Here is a 20,601-nt window from a genome sequence, read left to right as displayed (position 1 = left end):
GAAAGAGTGAAAAAATAATGTGCAGTTCATCTGCAGATCACACAGATGAAAAAACACCTTGCTGGTGTCTGTGAGCAGCTAAATCCTACATTAAATACTCAGGCTTAGGGAGCTGAAGCACAAGGATGAAGATGATGATGTCTGTAGTCAAACATTTCTTATATAATTGATCAGCACAAAGAAAAGTGATTTCAGGAAATGTTATTCTAAAAGGTAAATCCAGGGTTTCCTTAGAGAGTCAAAGATGAGGTCAAGGACAAGAATGCTACCAAATAAAGAGCGAAAAGGGGCCCACTATTTTAAAGGAAGAAAAGAGTTCAAGAAAGGGTGAGGGAAGGATAGGATGAGAGCCGGGAGTAGAAAAGTCAGCTGTATCAAAAATGTGACCCTCACAACAATGTTTTAAAATGAACATTAATAGCTATGGTAGGCAGAATTCTAAGAATGACCCTCAAAGACCCTTAACCTCATATAATCCCCTCTCCTTTGACTGTGGGTGGAACCCGTGAATGTGATATCACGGCTGTGATTATACTCAGTTATATGGCACAGCTGACCTTAATCAGGCAGATTATCCCAGTAAGCCTGACCTATACACATGAGCTCTTTAAAAAGCAGAGTTTTCTCTGGCTGGTGGCAAAGTCAGAGACTCAAAGCACAAGCAGGATTTGACAGAAGTGAGAAGGGCCCCATGTCAGGGAAACAGGGACTTCAGACCTACAGCCACAAGGAACTGAATTCTGCCAACAATGTGAATGAACTTGGAAGTGGATTCTCCTCCAGGTCCTCCAGATAAGAGACCGGTCTGGCCAATACCTTGATTTTGGCCTTGTGAGACCCAAAGCAGAGAACCCCCTCGAGGCCACCAGGTCTTCTAATCTACAGAGCTACTACAATACTGTGAGATGATAAATGCGTGTTGTTTTTAAGCTGCTAAGATTGTGGTAATTTATTACACAGCAACAGAAAACTAATAGAGTAGGGTACAAATGTAACCTAATAAATTCCTTTTCCAATATTACTTTTCACCTCAGAGATCCCAAAAGGACTTCTTTTATTTGACATAAGCTGCAAAGGAGGATAAATTTACCTTCTCAAAGAAAGAAAAAAAAATTAATATTATTAATGAATTTTTAAAAGATAAAGAATCTCACCTCCTTCAGTCCTAATACAGGAGTGAAGATGGATATCCCTAATGAACGAAAGTCCTTCTTAAATAATATCATATCCACATGATATCTTTTAACTATCTTTTAACTATTAGGGAACAGAATATGATTTGGAGTTGAAAAACCCAAGCACAACTGGGAAGGCTCTGCTGCTGTTTTTTGAATACTCAAATACTGTACAAATTACTACCTAATTCTACTCAAGGCTAGTCCCAAGGAAAATACCTGCTGAAAGATTGGTACAAGTGGTTAACAAACAAGCAACCATCAAAAGATCTTCAATTTAAACAGTTATTTTTTGGTAGGGTTGTTTTTTGGGGGGTTTTTTTGGCCATGCCATGCAGCATGTGGGATCCTAGTTCCTCAGCCAGGCATTGAAACTGTGCCCCCTGCACTGGCAGCACCGAGTCTTAACTGGGGAAGTCCCTAAACAGTCTGTTTTTTTTTTTTTCCTGTTCAAATAATTTCCCACAGGGACTCCCAGGACTAATTTCAGCTATTTGTTCTATTAGATTGTATAAATTACAGCCATTACTAGCTCCTACACAACTCTGTATCATCTATCTGACTTAGCATGGTGGCAACCACTAGCTGTGGTACCCTGTAGTACCTTGGGAAAATTATCCTCTCTAAACTTCACTTTCTTAATCAGTAAAATGGAAAATCAGTATCTACCTCATAGGGATGGACTGAAGATTAAACAAAATAAGCATAGGAGGCACTTAGAACACTGTCTAGCACAACACAACAGCTATTTTTTATCAGATCAAGGTCAATTAAGTAAATAAAAATAATGGTAAACTCAGCCTTGTTTACAATATTACAAATTACTATAAGAAAACATGTATGGATAGCAGCATTACTCATAAAAGCCCAAAAGTAGAAACAACCCAAACATCCATCAAGTGATGAATGCATAAACAAAATGTGGTAGAGCCACACAATGGAATATTGCTTGGCCATAAAAAGAAAATGAAGTAGCGTTACATGATAAAACATGGATAAACCTTAAAAACATTGTTAAGTGAAAGATGCCCAGAGACAAGAGGCCACATATTGTATGATTCCATTTATATGGAATATTCAGAATAGGCAAATTAACAGAGACAGAAAGTAGATTAGTGGTTGTTAGGGGCTGGGAAAAGGGGGCAATAGGAACTGACAACTTAATGAGTATGAGCTATCTTTACGGGGTGATGGAAATATTCTAGAATTAGATGGTGGCAATGGTTGCATAATGTAGTGAATATACTAAAAACCACCGAACTGTGCACCTATATTCATGAATTATATCCTAATTTTAAAATGTATGTCTCCTTTTGCCCATGAAGAATTAACTCCTACAGGACTTGCCTCCTGCCATCAATAACTAGAAAACTAGGGCTTCCCTGGTGGCACAGTGGTTGAGAGTCCGCCTGCCAATGCCGGGGACACGGGTTCGTGCCCCAGTCCAGGAAGATCCCACATACCGCGGAGCGGCTTGGCCCGTGAGCCATGGCCGCTGAGCCTGCACGTCTAGAGCCTGTGCTCCACAACGGGAGAGGCCGCAACAGTGAGAGGCCTGCGTACCGCAAAGAAAAAAAAAAACTAGAAAACTAGATAAAACACATAAAACAAATGTTTTCAGACACTGGATAACAGATGGTGCTAGACAGACTGAGCCCCATCTTGGCTTTCTGAATGGAGACAATTTCCACACAGGGGCACAGAGTGGGGACCCCAAACAGAGCCCAATGATCCCAATGAACTGAGGGGACAATTCAATTCAATTCTGGAATTTGGTGATGCAAAGGCAAATAAAATTTGTAGGACCAAGCACTGAAGACGAGGAAGCCAAAAAAAAAGGACTTCAGAAATCAGCATAAAACTCTCTTTGAGACTTTGGCTGAAGGACAATCTGCACATGCACAGGGTGAAATCCACAAGACCAGATGAAAAACAACTACTGGGGAGCTGTAAGCCTAACACTACCCAAAGCTCAAACAGCATGCTAACATTCAAGTTCCCACCAGCCAGAGTGGAGACACCACGCTTGAATACACACAGCACTGAATAGAGATTCCAGGAGGGACACACCTTAGGAGTGAAGCTAAACTAGCCCTAGAGAAAGGAATACTCCAGATCTGCCCTTAAAAGGCTTAAATACAAGCTTTGGAATGATTATGCTGATCCACAAGTAGCTATTTTCCAGAACCAAGGTTCAGACTCTCTAAAGAGAAAAAACAAAATTTGCTCTCAACGGAGTAAATTCACAATGTTCACCACCCAATAAAAAATAAACAGATATACAAGAAGCAGAAAAATGTGACCCATAAGCAGGTAAAAAATCCATCAATAGAGGGCAGACAGCAGAAGCAAGAACTACAATCCTGCAGCCTGTGGAACAAGAACCACATTCACAAAAAGACAGACAAGGCGAAAAGGCAGAGGGCTATGTACCAGATGAAGGAACAAGATAAAACCCCAGAAAAAGAACTAAATGAAGTGGAGACAGGCAACCTTCCAGAAAAGGAATTCAGAATAATGATAGTGAAGATGATCCAGGACCTCGGAAAAAGAATGGAGGCAAAGATTGAGAAGATGCAAGAAGTGTTTAACAAAGACCTAGAAGAATTAAAGAACAAACAAACAGAGATGAACAATACAATAACTGAAATGAAAACTACACTAGAAGGAATCAATAGCAGAATAACTGAGGCAGAAGAATGGATAAGTAACCTGGAAGACAGAATGGTGGAATTCACTGCCATGGAAGAGAATAAAGAAAAAAGAATGAAAAGAAATGAAGACAGCCTAAGAGACCTCTGGGACAACATTAAATGCAACAACATTCGCATTATAGGGGTCACAGAAGAAGAGAAAGAGAAAGGACCAGAGAAAATATCTGAAGAGATTACAGTCGAAAACTTCCCTAACATGGGAAAGGAAATAGTCACCCAAGTCCAGGAAGCACAGCGAATCCCATACAGGATAAACCCAAGAAGAAACACACCAAGACACATAGTAATCACATTGGAAAAAATTAAAGACAAAGAAAAATTACTGAAAGCAGCAAGGGAAAAACGACAAATAACATACAAGGGAACTCCCATAAGGTTAACAACTGATTTCTCAGCAGAAACTCTACAAGCCAGAAGGGAGTGGCATGATATACTTAAAGTGATGAAAGGGAAGATCCTACAACCAAGATTACTCTACCCAGCAAGGATCTCATTCAGATTGGATGGAGAAATCAAAAGCTTTACAGACAAGCAAAAGCTAAAAGAATTCAGCACCACCAAACCAGCTCTACCACAAATGCTAAAGGAACTTCTCTAAGTGGGAAACACAAGAGAAGAAAAGGACCTACAAAAACAAACCCAAAACAATTAAGAAAATGGTAATAGGAACATACATATGAATAATTACCTTAAACGTGAATGGATTAAATGCTCCAACCAAAAGATACAGGCTTGCTGAATGGATATAAAAACAAGACCCATATATATGCTGTCTACAAGAGACCCACTTCAGACATAGGGACACATATCAACTGAAAGTGAGGGGATGGAAAAAGATATTCCATGCAAATGGAAATCGAAAGAAAGCTGGAGCAGCAATACTTATATCAGATAAAATAGACTTTAAAATAAAGAATGTTACAAGAGACAAGGAAGGACACTACATAATTATCAAGGGATCAATCCAAGAAGAAGATATAACAATTATAAATATATATCCAACCAACATAGGAACACCTCAATACATAAGGCAACTGCTAACAGCTCTAAAAGAGAAAATCGACAGTAACACAATAATAGTGGGGGACTTTAACACCTCACTTACACCAATGGACAGATCATCCAAAATGAAAACAAATAAGGAAAGAGAAGCTTTAAATGACACAATAGACCAGATAGATTTAATTGATATTTATAGGACATTCCATCTAAAAACAACAGATTACACTTTCTTCTCAAGTGTGCACAGAATATTCTCAGGATAGATCACATCTTGGGTCACAAATCAAGCCTCAGTAAATTTAAGAAAATTGAAATCATATCAATCATCTTTTCTGACCACAGTGCTATGAGATTAGAAATGAATTACAGGGAAAAAAACGTAAAAAACACAAACACATGGAGGCTAAACAATAAGTTACTAAATAACCAAGAGATCACTGAAGAAATCAAAGAGGAAATCAAAAAAACCTAGAGACAAATGAAAACACGATGATACAAAACCTACGGGATGCAGCAAAAGCAGTTCTAAGAGGGAAGTTATAGCTATACAAGCCTACCTCAAGAAACAAGAAAAATCTCAAATAAACAATCTAACCTTACACCTAAAGGAACTAGAGAAAGAAGAACAAACAAAACCCAAAGTTAGCAGAAGGAAAGAAATCATAAAGATCAAATCAGAAATAAATGAAATAGAAACAAAACAACAGGAAAGGTCAATAAAACTAAAATCTGGTTCTTTGAGAAGATAAACAAAATTGATAAAATATTACCCAGACTCATCAAGAAAAAGAGGGAGAGGACTCAAATCAATAAAATTAGAAATGAAAAAGGAGAAGTTACAACAGAAACTGCAGAAATACAAAGCATCCTAAGAGACTACTACAAGCAACTCTATGCCAATAAAATGGACAACCTGCAAGAAATGGACAAATTCTTAGAAAGGTATAACCTTCCAAGACTGAACCAGGAAGAAACAGAAAATATGAACAGACCAATCACAAGTAATGAAATTGAAACTGTGATTAAAAATCTTCCAACAAACAAAAGGCCAGGACCAGATGGCTTCACAGGTGAATTCTACCAAACATTTAGAGACGAGCTAACACCCATCCTTCTCAAACTCTTCCAAAAAATTGCAGAGGGGGCTTCCCTGGTGGCGCAGTGCTTGAGAGTCCACCTGCCGATGCAGGAGACGCGGGTTCGTGCCCCGTTTCGGGAAGATCCCACGTGCCGCGGAGCGGCTGGGCCCGTGAGCCATGGCCGCTGAGCCTGCGCGTCCGGAGCCTGTGCTCCGCAAATGGGAGAGGCCACAACAGTGAGAGGCCCGCATAACGCAAGGAAAAAAAAAAAAAAAAATATTGCAGAGGCAGGAACACTCCCAAACTCATTCTATGAGGCCACCATCACCCTGAAACCAAAACCAGACAAAGATACTACAAAAAAAGAAAATTACAGACCAATATCACTGATGAATATAGATGCAAAAGTCCTCAACAAAATACTAGCAAACAGAATCCAACAACACATTAAAAGGATCATACACCACGATCAAGTGGGATTTATCCCAGGGATGAAAGGATTCTTCAATATATGGAAATAAATCAATGTGATACACCATATTAACAAATTGAAGAATAAAAACCATACGATCATCTCATTAGATGCAGAAAAACCTTCTGACGAAATTCAACACCCATTTATGATAAAGACTCTCCAGAAAGTGGGCAAAGAGGGAACCTACCTCAACATAATAAAGGCCATAGAAGACAAACCCACAGCAAACATCATTCTCAATGGTGAAAAACTGAAAGCATTTCCTCTAAGATCAGGAACAAGACAAGGATGTCCACTCTCACCACTATTATTCAACATAGTTTTGGAAGTCCTAGCCACAGCAATCAGAGAAGAAAAAGAAATAAAAGAAATACAAATTGGAAAAGAAGAAGTAAAACTGTCACTGTTTGCAGATGACATGATATTATACATAGAGAATCCTATAAATGCCACCAGAAAACTACTACAGCTAATCAATGAATCTGGTAAAGTTGCAGGATACAAAATTAACGCACAGAAATCTTTTGCATTCCTATACACTAACGATGAAAAGTCTGAAAGAGAAATTAAGGAAACACTCCCATTTACCATTGCAACAAAAAGAATAAAATACCTAGGAATAAACCTACCTAGGGAGACAAAAGACCTGTATGCAGAAAACTATAAGACAATGATGAAAGAAATTAAAGATGATACCAACAGATGGAGAGATATACCATGTTTTGGATTGGAAGAATCAGCATTGTGAAAATGACTATACTACCCAAAGCAATCTACAGATTCAATGCAATCCCTATCAAATTACCAATGGCATTTTTTACGGAACTAGAACAAAAAAATCTTAAAATTTGTATGGAGACACAAAAGATCCCGAATAGCCAAAGCAGTCTTGAGGGAAAAAAACGGAGCTGGAGGAATCAGACTCCCTGACTTCAGACTATACTACAAAGCTACAGTAATCAAGACAATATGGTACTGGCACAAAAACAGAAATATAGATCAATGGAACAAGATAGAACACCCAGAGATAAACCCACGCACATATGGTCAACTAATCTATGACAAAGGAGGCAAGAATATACAATGGAGAAAAGACAGTCTCTTCAATAAGTGGTGCTGGAAAACTGGACAGCTACATGTGTAAAAATGAAATTGGAACACTCCCTAACACCATACACAAAAAAAACTCAAAATGGATTAGAGACCTAAATGTAAGACTGGACACTATAAAACTCTTAGAGGAAAACATAGGAAGAACACTCTTTGACATAAATCACAGCAAGATCCTTTTTGATCCACCTCCTAGAGTAATGGAAATAAAAACAAAATAAACAAATGGGACCTAATGAAACTTAAAAGCTTTTGCACAGCAAAGGAAACCACAAACAAGACAAAAAGACAACCCTCAGAATGGTACAGAATATTTGCAAATTAATCAACGGACAAAGGATTAATCTCCAAAATATATAAACAGCTCATGCAGCTCAGTATTAAAGAAACAAACAACCCAATCCAAAAATGGGCAGAAGACCTAAATAGACATTTCTCCAAAGAAGACATACAGATGGCCAAGAAGCACATGAAAAGCTGCTCAACATCACTAATTATTAGAGAAATGCAAATCAAAACTACAATGAGGTATCACCTCACACCAGTTAGAATGGGCATCATCAGAAAATCTACAAACAACAAATGCTGGAGAGGGTGTGGAGAAAAGGGAACCCTCTTGCACTGTTGGTGGGAATGTAAATTGATACAGCCACTATGGAGAACAGTACGGAGGTTCCTTAAAAAACTAAAAATAGAATTACCATATGATCCAGCAATCCCACTACTGGGCATATACCCAGAGAAAACCATAATTCAAAAAGACACATGCACCCCAATGTTCACTGCAGCACTATTTACAATAGCCAGGTCATGGAAGCAACCTAAATGCCCAGCGAAAGACGAATGGATAAAGAAGATGCGGTACATATATACAATGGAATATTACTCAGCCATAAAAAGGAACAAAACTGAGCCATTTGTTGAGACGTGGACGGATCTAGAGAGTGCCATACAGAGTAAAGTAAGTCAGAAAGAGAAAAACAAATATCATACATTAATGCATGTATGTGGAACCTAGAAAAATGGTACAGATGAACCAGTTTGCAGGGCAGAAGTTGAGACACAGATGTAGAGAACAAACGTATGGACACCAAGGGGGGAAAGCCGCGGGGGAGGTGGGGATGGTGGTGTGCTAAACTGGGCGATTGGGATTGACATGTGTACACTGATGTGTATAAAATTGATGACTAATAAGAACCTGCTGTATAAAAAAATAAATAAAATAAAATTCAAAAAAAAAAACCTAATACTAAACTTTCTTTGGGTTATTTGTATGGAAATATGTTAATATAAATGTTTCAGACATTACATGGCAAAAAATAATCCATCAACAGATATAGATCTAGAATGCTATAATATTATACTAATGGATTAGCAGTTAATGACTTTAAATAGCTATTATTTATAAGCTTAACTATTTTAAGGAAAACATGAGGATACTGAAGAGGAAAAAGGACAATATCAAAAAGAAACAAATGGAACTTCAAGAGATTAAAAAAATAAGTGCAAAAATGAAAATCCCATTTGATGGGATTAACAACAGATTAGACACTTCAGAAAAAAATAGTGAATTTGAATACGCAGCCACAGAAACTATCCAAACTGAAGCAGAGAGAGGAAAAAAAATGTCTGGAAAGCAAATGAACAGAGCTTCAGTAATCTGTACACCAACATCAATTAGTCTAATACAGGTGAAATTAGAGTTACAGAGATGAGGAAAAGGGAAGAAAAAAGATATTTGAGAAAATAATGCCTTAAAATTATACAAACTTGGAGCAACATTAGCAAGATGGCACACTAAGAAGATCCAGGCCCTTATTCCCCGACAGAAACAGCAAATAAACAATAGCATACAGACCAAAGCAGCTTTGGGAAAACTCCAGAAACCAGTTAAAAACCAGCAACAACCAAGCAAATGCCTAACCAAAGGAAAGCTGCACTCAAAATGGTAGGAAATTTCATCTATCCTTTGCCCTACACCCCTTCCCTAGGACATTACAAGAGGTCAGAAGGAAGCCACACAACTGCTCCTCCATCAGGGCAGAAGGAAGAGTGAAAGTTGTTTGCAATGTTCTGGCTTGTTAGGAGGCTGCCTGAGGAACTGGTTTCTGTCTTGCCTAACTTGGAGCGCAGTTTGGAACAGTAGTATAATCTGGTTATCAGGTTGGAGGCCACTATAAGAAATGTTAATTACCTGCAGAGAGAGAGAAGGAACTACAGGAGACAGCAGATCTTCAGGTGCCTGGGGACAAGAGATTACAGGCAGAGGAATACAAGAGAACAACTAAAGCTCTAAGAGGAAGCACTGGGGTGAGACCTTAGAGAAATTAAGGCATTTAAAAGCAGCCGTGTGTGTGTGTGTGTGTGTGTGTGTGTGTGTGTGTGTGTGTGTGTACACACACACACACATACACATATAGGAAAACTGGAACAAAAGCACAAATACAGGCCAAGGAAGATGCATCCCCAGAAAAGGTTTGAGAGGACGCTGAGATAAATCTGAGACAATTTAAGCATCAAAATAATTAAGCACAACAGTAAATTATAAGCCCTTGAGAAAAAAATATAATTTATGAAATCACACGAATAACAAATAAATTTAAAAGTAAGGGGAGGGGCTTCCCTGGTGGCACAGTGGTTAAGAATCCACCTGCCAATGCAGAGGACATAGGTTAGAGCCCTAGTCCAGGAAGATCCCACATGCCACGGAGCAACTAAGCCCGTGTGCCGCGACTACTGAGCCTGTGCTCTAGAGCCCATGCTCTGCAACAAGAGAAGCCACTTCAATGAGAAGAAGCCTGTGAACCGCAAGGAAGAGTAGCCCCTGCTCGCTGCAACTAGAGAAAGACCGTGCGCAGCAATAAAGACCCAACACAGGCAAAAATTAAAAAAATAAATTTATAAAAAATAAAAAAAGATTTTAATTAAAAAATAAAAGGGGAGAAGGAAGGTCCCCTGCTTACAATAGAATGTAGAAAGCTGAATACTAAATGTAGAGCAAGCGCTAGAAAAATTTTGCAACCATCATAGTAAAGATCAGATAAGGAGCTTCCCTCGTGGCACAGTGGCTGAGAACCCGCCTGCCAATGCAAGAGACACAGGTTCGAGCCCTGGTCCAGGAAGATCCCACATGCCGCAGAGCAGCTAAGCCCATGTGCCACAACTACTGAGCCTGCACTCTAGAGCCTGCGAGGCACCACTACTGAGCCTGCGTGCCACAACTAAAGCCCATGAGCCTAGAGCCCATGCTCCACAACAAGAGAAGTCACTGCAATGAGAAGCCCGTGCACCACAACGAAGAGTAGCCCCTGTTCACCGCAACTAGAGAAAAGCCCACGTGCAGCAACGAAGACCCAGTGCAGCCAAAAATAAATAAATTAATTAATTAACGAATTAATTTTTAAAAAATCAGGTAAGAATCACCAGTGGATGCTAAGCCTGGGGAATTTTTTTTTTTTAATTCCAGAGGTTCTAAAAAGCAAAACTTGTATTTGCCACATACTGGCAACTATTTTCATAGCATTTGCACTGTACTAGATATTATAAGTAAGCTAGAGATGATTTAAAGTATACAAGAGGATGTGCATAGGTTATATGCAAATACTATGCCATTTTATATGTGACTTGACCGCCTGTGGATTTTGGTATCCACAGGGGATCCTGGAACCACCACCTACAGATACCAAGACACAACTATATTTTCATGTTCTTAAAGTATCTCCCTGCAGACTGCTTATTAGTTGCAAGGAAGATATAAAATACAGTTATTATACTTAGAAGCAATTTGGGCAATATCTTGACTAGATGTAACATCACGTACGAAAAACAGATGAATGCTGTATGTCCCCAGGTGTGATATCCTCAGAAGGACACAACATCACCTATGCAGTACTCTAACTGAGAAAACATAATATCAACTTAAACATGAGGACACATAAGACAAATGCAAAAAAGAATGCTCTGTTGTTTAAAAAAGGATGGAAGGGATGCATTCTTCAAATATGTCAATAACATAAAAGTCAGAACAGCTATGAAATATTCCACATAAGAGGTTAAAGGGGGCTTCCCTGGTGGCACAGGGGTTGAGAGTCCGCCTGCCCATGCAGGGGACACGGGTTCGTGCCCCGGTCCGGGAAGATCCCACATGCCGCGGAGTGGCTGGGCCCATGAGCCATGGCCGCTGAGCCTGCGCGTCCGGAGCCTGTGCTCCGCAACAGGAGAGGCCACAACAGTAAGAGGCCCGCGTACCACAAAAAAAAAAAAAAAAAAAAAAAAAAAAAGAGGTTAAAGGGACATAAAAATTAAATGCAATTCCTGACCTTACCCTGGAACTTGTATTGGAAATATTATAAAGGACATTATTAGATAATACAGCACTACTGCATGAGTATTCCTCATATTATTTTTTTATACTTTTTATAAATTTGAAAACATTTCCAATAAAAAAGGTAGCCAAACATATTACACACAGAAGAAAAAAGAATTACAATAGATTTCTTATCAGAAACTGTACAAGCCATAAGACAACAGAATAATGTCTTTATGGTGTTGAAAGAAAAAACTATCAACTTAGAATCCTATAACCAGTTAAAATTATCTTTCAAAAAAGAAGATGAATTAAAGATTTTTTTCGGACAAAAGCTGAGAGAAACTGTATCCAGCATCAGCAAACTTGAACTGTAAGAAATCTTACAGAAAGCTGTTTATATATAGAAGCAAGATTAATGACAATTAAACAAAGGACAGGAGGGAGGAAATAGATGATACATTGTGAGGTTCTTAAATTATATGTAAAGTGGTGTAATATTATTTGAAGGTGATGGATTAAATACATATTGTAAACCTAACAACATTTACTTAAAAAATAAAACAAACAGGTGTAGCTAAGAAGCCAACAGCGTCAAGAAAATGAAATTTCAAAAAACCCTAAATCTAAAAAATGATAGGAAAAAACAAAGGAAAGATAGGACAAAAAGTATCACAAAATGGTAGATTTAAACCCACCTATATCTATAGTTACATTAAAAGTAAACAATCTAGTCATTCCAGTTAAAAGGAAGAGATGACAGACCAGATGTTTTAAAATTCAACTATATGCTGTCTTTAAGAAACATATTTAGAATACAAAGATACACATATGCTAAAAGAATAAAAATATATATATAATGAAAAATACTAATCAAAAGAAAGCTGGAAATGGCTACATTAATATCTAAAAAACTACACCTCAGAATAAGAAATCTTGTCAGGGATAAAGAGGGATGTTTCATAATTATAAAGGAACTGATTTTCCAAGAAGATATGAAAAAAAATGGCAGAACTGAAAGGAGGAATAGATGAATCCACAATTACAGTTGGAGATTTCAACAGTCCTCTCGCAGTAATTAACAGAATAAGTAGACAGAAAATCAATATGGATATAGATGACAATGATCACTAACACTCAGACAGCATATATAACATTTATAGATCAACCAAAAAACATCAGAATGTACATCCTTTTAAATGTACACAGAACATTTACCAAGATAGATAATATTCTGTAACAGAAAACAGGTACAAATTCATTTAAAAGAATTGGAATCATACAGAATATGTTATCTGACCAAGAAAATTAAGTTAGAAATCAGTAATGGAAAGATATCTGTAACAGTAACAAAAAAAATCCCCAAAAGTAGAAAACTAAACAACAAACTTATAAATAACATGGGTGAAATAAGAAATCACAAGACTTAAAACCACATATGAATCAACAATTATCTCAAAAATGTTTACTTAAAATACTTAAAACACAAATACTAAGAAAGGTCTCAAATCAATGATTTAAGTTTCTACATTAAGAAGCCAAAAAACCAAGAGCAAATTAAACCCAAAGCTAAGCAGAAGAAATGCAACAATAAAGATAAAAGCAGAAATCAATGAAACAGAAATGGACAAACAATAGAGAAAAATCAATGGAACCAAAAGCTTTTTTTTTTTTTTAAAGACCAATACAATTGATAAACCTCTAGCCAGACAGATCAGGAATAAGAGAGTAGACACAAATTACCAATATCATCAACGAAAGAGGGACTATCACTTCAGGGCTTACAGACATGAAAAGGATAATAAAATATTATGAACACCTTTATTCTAATAAAATTCAAAAACTTTAGATGAAATGGACAAATTCAAAGATACAAACTACAAAAACACACTCAAGAAGTAAATAACCTGGATAGTTCTAACGACTAAATAAATTTAATTCAAAATTTAACTTAAAAACTTCTCAGAAAACTAAAGATCTAGATGGCTTCACTGGTGAATTCCATTAAACATTTAAGGAAAAAAGATACCTACACAAACTTACACAAACTCAGAAAATAAGAAGGGAACCCTTCCCAACTCACTTTACTCATTTGGTATTGAATCATATGGTCAGTATTACCCTGATATCAAAACCAGATGAAGACTAAGAAAATGATATAAATGAACTTATTTACAAAACAGAAATAGACTCAGACATAGAAAACATACATGTTTACCAGAGGGGATAGCAAGGGGTGGGGGGGAGTGTGTGTGATAAATTAGCAGTTTGGGATTAACATATACACACTACTATGTATGAAATAAACAACAAGGACCTACTGTATAGTACAGGGAACTATATTCAATGTCTTGTAATAACCAATAATGGAAAAGAATCTGAAAAAGCATACACACATAACTGTACACCTTGAATCACTCTGCTGTACACCTGAAGCTAACACACACACACACAAGAAAAAAAAAGATGAAGACATCACAAGAAAGCTAAAACCAATACTTCTCATGAACACAGATATAAAACTCCTTAATAATTAAGTTCTAGTAAATCAAATCCAACAATATATAAAAATGATAAAACATCAAGACCAAGTGAGGGACTTCCCTGGTAGTCCAGTGGTTAAGAATCCGCCTTCCAATGCAGGGGACGTGGGTTTGATCCCTCATCAGGGAACTAAGGCCCTCATGTTGCAACTACTGAGCCCTTGCACCAACTAGAAAGAAGCCTGAGTGCCACAACTGCGCACCGCAATGAAAGATCCCACATGCTGCAACTAAGACCCGAAGCAGCTGAAAATAAATAAATATATTTTTTTAAAAAGACCAAGTGAGGTTATCTAAGGAGCAAGATTAGTTTTAACATTACAAAATCAATTATGTAATAAAGCATATTTACACTATGAAGAAAAATACATAAATCTCATAAATATTAAAAAAAGATTAACAGGGCTTCCCTGGTGGTGCAGTGGTTGGGAGTCCGCCTGCCGATGCAGGGGACACGGGTTTGTGCCCCGGTCTGGGAAGATCCCACATGCCGCGGAGCAGCTGGGCCCGTGAGCCATGGCCGTTGGGCTTGCGCATCTGGAGCCTGTGCTCCACAATGGGAGAGGCCACAGCAGTGAGAGGCCCACGTACCGCAAAAACAAACAAACAAAAAAAGATTAACTAAATTTAATACCTAGCTGCGATTTTTTTTTAATTCTCAGCAAACTAGGAACAGAATGGAATTTCCTCAACCAGATAAAGGGCATCGGTAAAAAACCTACAGCTTACATTAAACTTAATGATAAAAGATTGAATACTTTCCCCCTACGATGATCAAGAACAAGGAAAGAATGTCCCCTCTCACCACTTCTATTCAACACTATATTGGAGGTCCTAGCCATACTAAGTGAAGTAAGTCAGAAAGAGAAAGACAAATATCATATGATATCACTTACATATGGAATCTAAAATGTGATACAAATTAACTTATTTATAAAACAAACTCACAGACACAGAAAACAAATTTATGATTACCAAAGGGAAAAGGTGATTGGGGAGAAATAAATTAGGAGTTTGGGATTAGCATATACAAACTACTATATACAAAATAAATAAACAGAAAGGTCCTACTGTATAGCACAGGGAACTATATTCAATATCCTGTAATAAACCATAATGGAAAAGAATATGAAAAAGAATATGTATATGTATGTATAAATGAATTACTTTGCTGCACACCAGAAACTAACAAAACACTGTAAATCAACTACACTTCAATTTAAAAAAATAAAAAAGACACCACCAAATGTTGGCAAGAATGTGGAACAACCTAAACTCTCATATATCATTTGTGGTAGGAAGAGGCACCACCACTCTGGGAATAGTTCTAAGTTTTCTATAAAACTAAACATATATCTGCACTTGATCCAACAATTATACTCCTAAGTACTTGCCCAAGAGGAATAAAAACATATACTTAACACAAAGATTTTTGTACAAATCATTAAAATAGCTTCATTTATAAGAGCCAAAGACTAGAAACCACCCAAATAGTTGAATGGATAAACAAATTTTGGTACATTCATGCAAAGGAATATACTTCATAATAAAAAGAAATGAACTACTGTAACACACACCAACATGAATGATGCTCAAAAATGTTATGCTGAACAAAAAAAAAAGCCACACAAAACACTATATACTGGAGACTTCCCTGGTGGTCCAGTGGTTAAGACTCTGTGCTTCCAATGCAAGGCGCGTGGGTTTGATCCCTGGTTGGGGAACTAAGATCCTACATGCTGCACAGTGCGATCAAAGAATTAAAAAAAAAAATTAAAATTATACTGCATAATTCCATTTATATGAAATTCTAACAAAGGGAAATCCAGTAGTAACACAGCAGATAAGTGGTTGCCTGGAATCACTAGTAGGAGATGAGATAGCAGGAAGCGGAAGTGGCTGCAAAGAGGTAGTGTAAGGGAACTTTTTGGGGTGATGGAAATGTTCTACATTTGTTTTTGATGGTTGTTGCACTGCTGTATATGTCTGTCAAAATTCATCAAAGCATACTCTTAAAATGGGTGCATTATATTATTTGTAAGTTGTAACTCAAAAAGGCAGATTTTTAAAATAAAATGGAAACAACTATCAAAAATTTATAAGTTTACATTCCCTTAACCCATGTATTCCAGTTCTAAGAATTTATCCCAAAATGTACCTCAAAGAAACCATCAGCCAAGAACACAAAGATGCATTTACAAAAATGTTCTTTATAGCATTATTTAATAGAAATAATTTCTTTCAATGGTCCATCAATAGGGTATTAATTAAATAAGTTAGGGTACATTCATAGACTAGGATACTTCATAGCAATTAGAAGCAGCAATTAGATTTACTTATATTGACCTGAAACATGTTGTTAAATCGAAAAAGTAGGGAGGTTCCTAGTGGCTTAGTGGTTAGGATTCCAGGCTCTCACTGCTGGGGCCCGGGTTCAGTCCCTGGTCAGGGAACTGAGATTCCACAAGCTGCGTGGCGTGGCCAAAAAAAAAAAAAATCGAAAAGGTAGTTACAAAACAGTGTGTGTAACTTAATTTTAATAAATGTATGTAATACATACATATGTAAATTCAAATATGTATGCGCCAACTTTATACCAAGAGATGTCATCTTTTTCTTATATGTAAGAGAATGTTGAGACCACTCCTATTTTAGAGATGAAGAAACTCTCAACAGAGATGTCAAATGAGTGTCAGAGAAATCAAAACAAGACTGAGGGCCACATAGTCTTTCAGGAAACAACTGCTATCTCAATGAACAGGCATACATTCTTCAAAGTTTCTACAAAGGAACTCTGCTAAGTTGGAAAAATAAAAGCAGAGTACCAGGGACTTCCCTGGTGGCGAAGTGGTTGAGAATCCGCCTGCCAATGCAGGGGACATGGGTTTGAGCCCTCGCCCGGGAAGATCCCACATGCCCTGGAGCAACTAAGCCCATGCACCACAGCTACTGAGCCTGCGCTCTACAGCCTTCTAACCACAACTACTGAGCCTGCGTGCTACAACTACTGAAGCCCACGTGCCTAGACCCAATGCTCCGCAACAAGAGAAGCAACGCAATGAGAAACCCATGCACCGCAACAAAGAGTAGCCCCCACTCGCCGCGACTAGAGAAAGCCACGTACAGCAACAAAGACCCAATGCAGCCAAAAATAAATAATAAATAAATTTATATTTAAAAAAAAAAAGCAGAGTACCAGTGGAAAACACCTACATGGTTTTACAGTCATCTGTCGTTCGAACATCAGAATGAAATTCAGTAAAAACCTTCTTCCATATAATAAGTAGATAGGGCTTTCCTGGTGGCGCAGTGGTTGAGAGTCCGCCTGCCGATGCAGGGGACGTGGGTTCGTGCCCCGGTCCAAGAGGATCCCACGTGCCGCGGAGCGGCTGGGCCAGTGAGCCATGGCCGCTGAGCCTGCACGTCCAGAGCCTGTGCTCCACAACGGGCGAGGCCACAACAGTGAGAGGCCCGTGAACCGCAAATAAATAAATAAATAAATAAATAAGTAGATAATGGTCCCTTATTAACTCTTTTATGCTGTGCTTACTTCCCTGCTGTTAGCAGGACTTGATTTAAAAGCAGGAAGGCATACCCTGAGAAAAACCGTAATTCAAAAAGAGTCATGTACCAAAATGTTCATTGTAGCTCTATTTACAACAGCTAGGACATGGAAGCAACCTAAGTGTCCATCATCGGATGAATGGATAAAGAAGATGTGGCACATATATACAATGGAATATTACTCAGCCATAAAAAGAAACAAAATTGAGATATTTGTAGTGAGGTGGATGGACCCAGAGTCTGTCATATAGAGTGAAGTTAAGTCAGAAAGAGAAAAACAAATACCATATGCTAACACATACATATGGAACCTAAGGAAAAAAAAAAAAAAGGTCATGAAGAACCTAGGGGTAAGACAGGAATAAAGACACAGACATACTAGAGAATGGACTTGATGATATGGGGAGGGGGGAGGGTAAGCTGTGACAAAGTGAGAGAGTGGCATGGACATATATATACTACCAAACGTAAAATAGATAGCTAGTGGGAAGCAGCCACATAGCACAGGGAGATCAGCTCGGTGGTTTGTGACCACCTAGAGGGGTGGGATAGGGAGGGTGGGAGGGAGGGAGACGCAAGAGGGAAGAGATATGGGAACATATGTATATGTATAACTGATTCACTTTGTTATAAAGCAGAAACTAACACACCATTGTAAAGCAATTATACTCCAATAAAGATGTTTAAAAAAATAAATAAATAAAAAATAAAATAAAATAAAAGCAGGAAGAAGACAATGTCAGTATGGAGTCTCCCTGAAAGCAGGAAGGAAGTACTTTGGACTGATTAAGGCCAGCATGACATTCATAGTGGCCAATCTCATTCCAGCTGAGTTAAAGTAATCATTCCAATATTTGCTCCCTGTCAGCCCTTGTCAGGATCCAAAAGAAAACTGAGAAACTGTTCACACATATACACACACACACAGAAAGAAAAAGGCTAATTTATTGTAATCTGTTTGTCAAATATCAGGTATTTGTAATACTCCAAAAAATAAATAATCACTGAGCTTCAGTAAGTGGTATTTACAAGGCAGAACAACTCCAAAACTTACCAGCACCACCCCCACAAAATTTACCAGACCATACTGAAACTTCCACTTTTTTTTTTTAACACCTTTATTGGAGTATAATTGCTTTACATTGTTGTTAGTTGCTACTGTATAACAAAGTGAATCAGCTATATGTATACATATATCCTCATGTCCCCTCCCTCTTGCGTCTCCCTCCCACCCTCCCTAACGCACCCCTCTAGGTGGTCACAAAGCACCGAGCTGATCTCCCTGTGCTATGAGGCTGCTTCCCACTAGCTATCTATTTTACATTTGGTAGTGTACATATGTCCATGCCACTCTCTCACTTCGTCCCAGCTTACCCTTCCCCCACCCCGTTCTCAAGTCCATTCTCTACATCTGCGTCTTTATAACTTCAGCGTTCTTGATCTTCTCCTACCCGACCCTCCACTCCCACTGAGAATGAAATCATCTTGCTATGAAATGTTAAGAGGAAAAAAGATACTGATGGTTTACTAATGACAATTAGTAATATTCTGATGGTTTACTAATCATATATATGTATGCATACACATATATATAGTATTTGTGTATTGAACTTATAAATGTACCTTTGTTCAAGTACATAAATGCCAAAAAAGTCATCTAAAAATAGATTATACAATTCTATACTGTCTACTCACATTTGCCCAGTCTGAATCTTCTCACCATCATAGCCTCCTTCTTAAATAATTAAGTTGACCAACTGTCACCCCCTGTCCCATAAAAGTACTTGGATTCTAATACTTCTGTATCTGCATACCTATATCTCACTATATTCTAACACCTAAGACCCAGCTTGAGCAATGTGGACAGGACAAACAAGAGAAGGGAAAAAGAGAAGGAAGAAAGGATTTTGTAAAAATTTTCACCAAAAACATTTTCACTGACCTTGCCCACAGCTATCAAATATAGCACTCACCTACTCTGAATACTCCAAGTAATACTAACAATTTTAACCTAACCAGCCATAAAAATATCAGGAGTAGCAGTCACCATTTACTAAATGCTTATTCTGTATCAAGCACCATGCTGAGTACTATATGTTATCTCATTTAATCCTTCCTGCAACTCTCCAAAGCAGGCTGTAAAAATTTGGAGAGGTTCACTTGCTCAAGTCTACACAGATTGAGGAACCCAGAATCAGATGTATGTCCATCTGCCTCAAGAACCAAAAAAAATAAAATAAAAAATACTAACCACACTTCTATTTTATTCCACATGCTTTTATTCCTCTCTTTATTACAAGATTAAGAAAACACAGCATGGGGCTTCCCTGGTGGCACAGTGGTTAAAAATCTGCCTGCCAATGCAGGGAACACAGGTTCGAGCCCTGGCCTGGGAATATCCCACATGCCGCAGAGCAACTAAGCCTGTGTCCCACAACTACTGAGCCTGTGCTCTAGAGCCCGTGAGCCACAACTACTGCGCCTGCATGCCACGACTACTGAAGCCCGGGGGGCCCAGAGCCTGTGCTCCACAACAAGAGAAGCCTGCGCACCGCAAGGAAGAGTAGCCCCCGCTCGCAGCAACTAGAGAAAGCCCGCGTGCAGCAACAAAGACCCAATGCAGCCAAAAAAAA

General features: G+C 38.2%; 1 protein-coding gene across 1 annotated transcript in view; it reads right to left on the bottom strand.

Moving 5' to 3' along the window:
• Positions 1 to 20,601, bottom strand: part of ASCC1 (activating signal cointegrator 1 complex subunit 1) — a 98,707-nt gene that overhangs the window by 63,981 nt on the left and 14,125 nt on the right. The window lies entirely within an intron of this gene.

This window comes from Lipotes vexillifer, unplaced genomic scaffold (genome assembly GCF_000442215.2).
Source record: "Lipotes vexillifer unplaced genomic scaffold, Lipotes_vexillifer_v1.1 scaffold205, whole genome shotgun sequence".
Lineage (NCBI taxonomy): Eukaryota > Metazoa > Chordata > Mammalia > Artiodactyla > Lipotidae > Lipotes > Lipotes vexillifer.
This window is presented reverse-complemented; position numbering and strand designations above follow the sequence as displayed.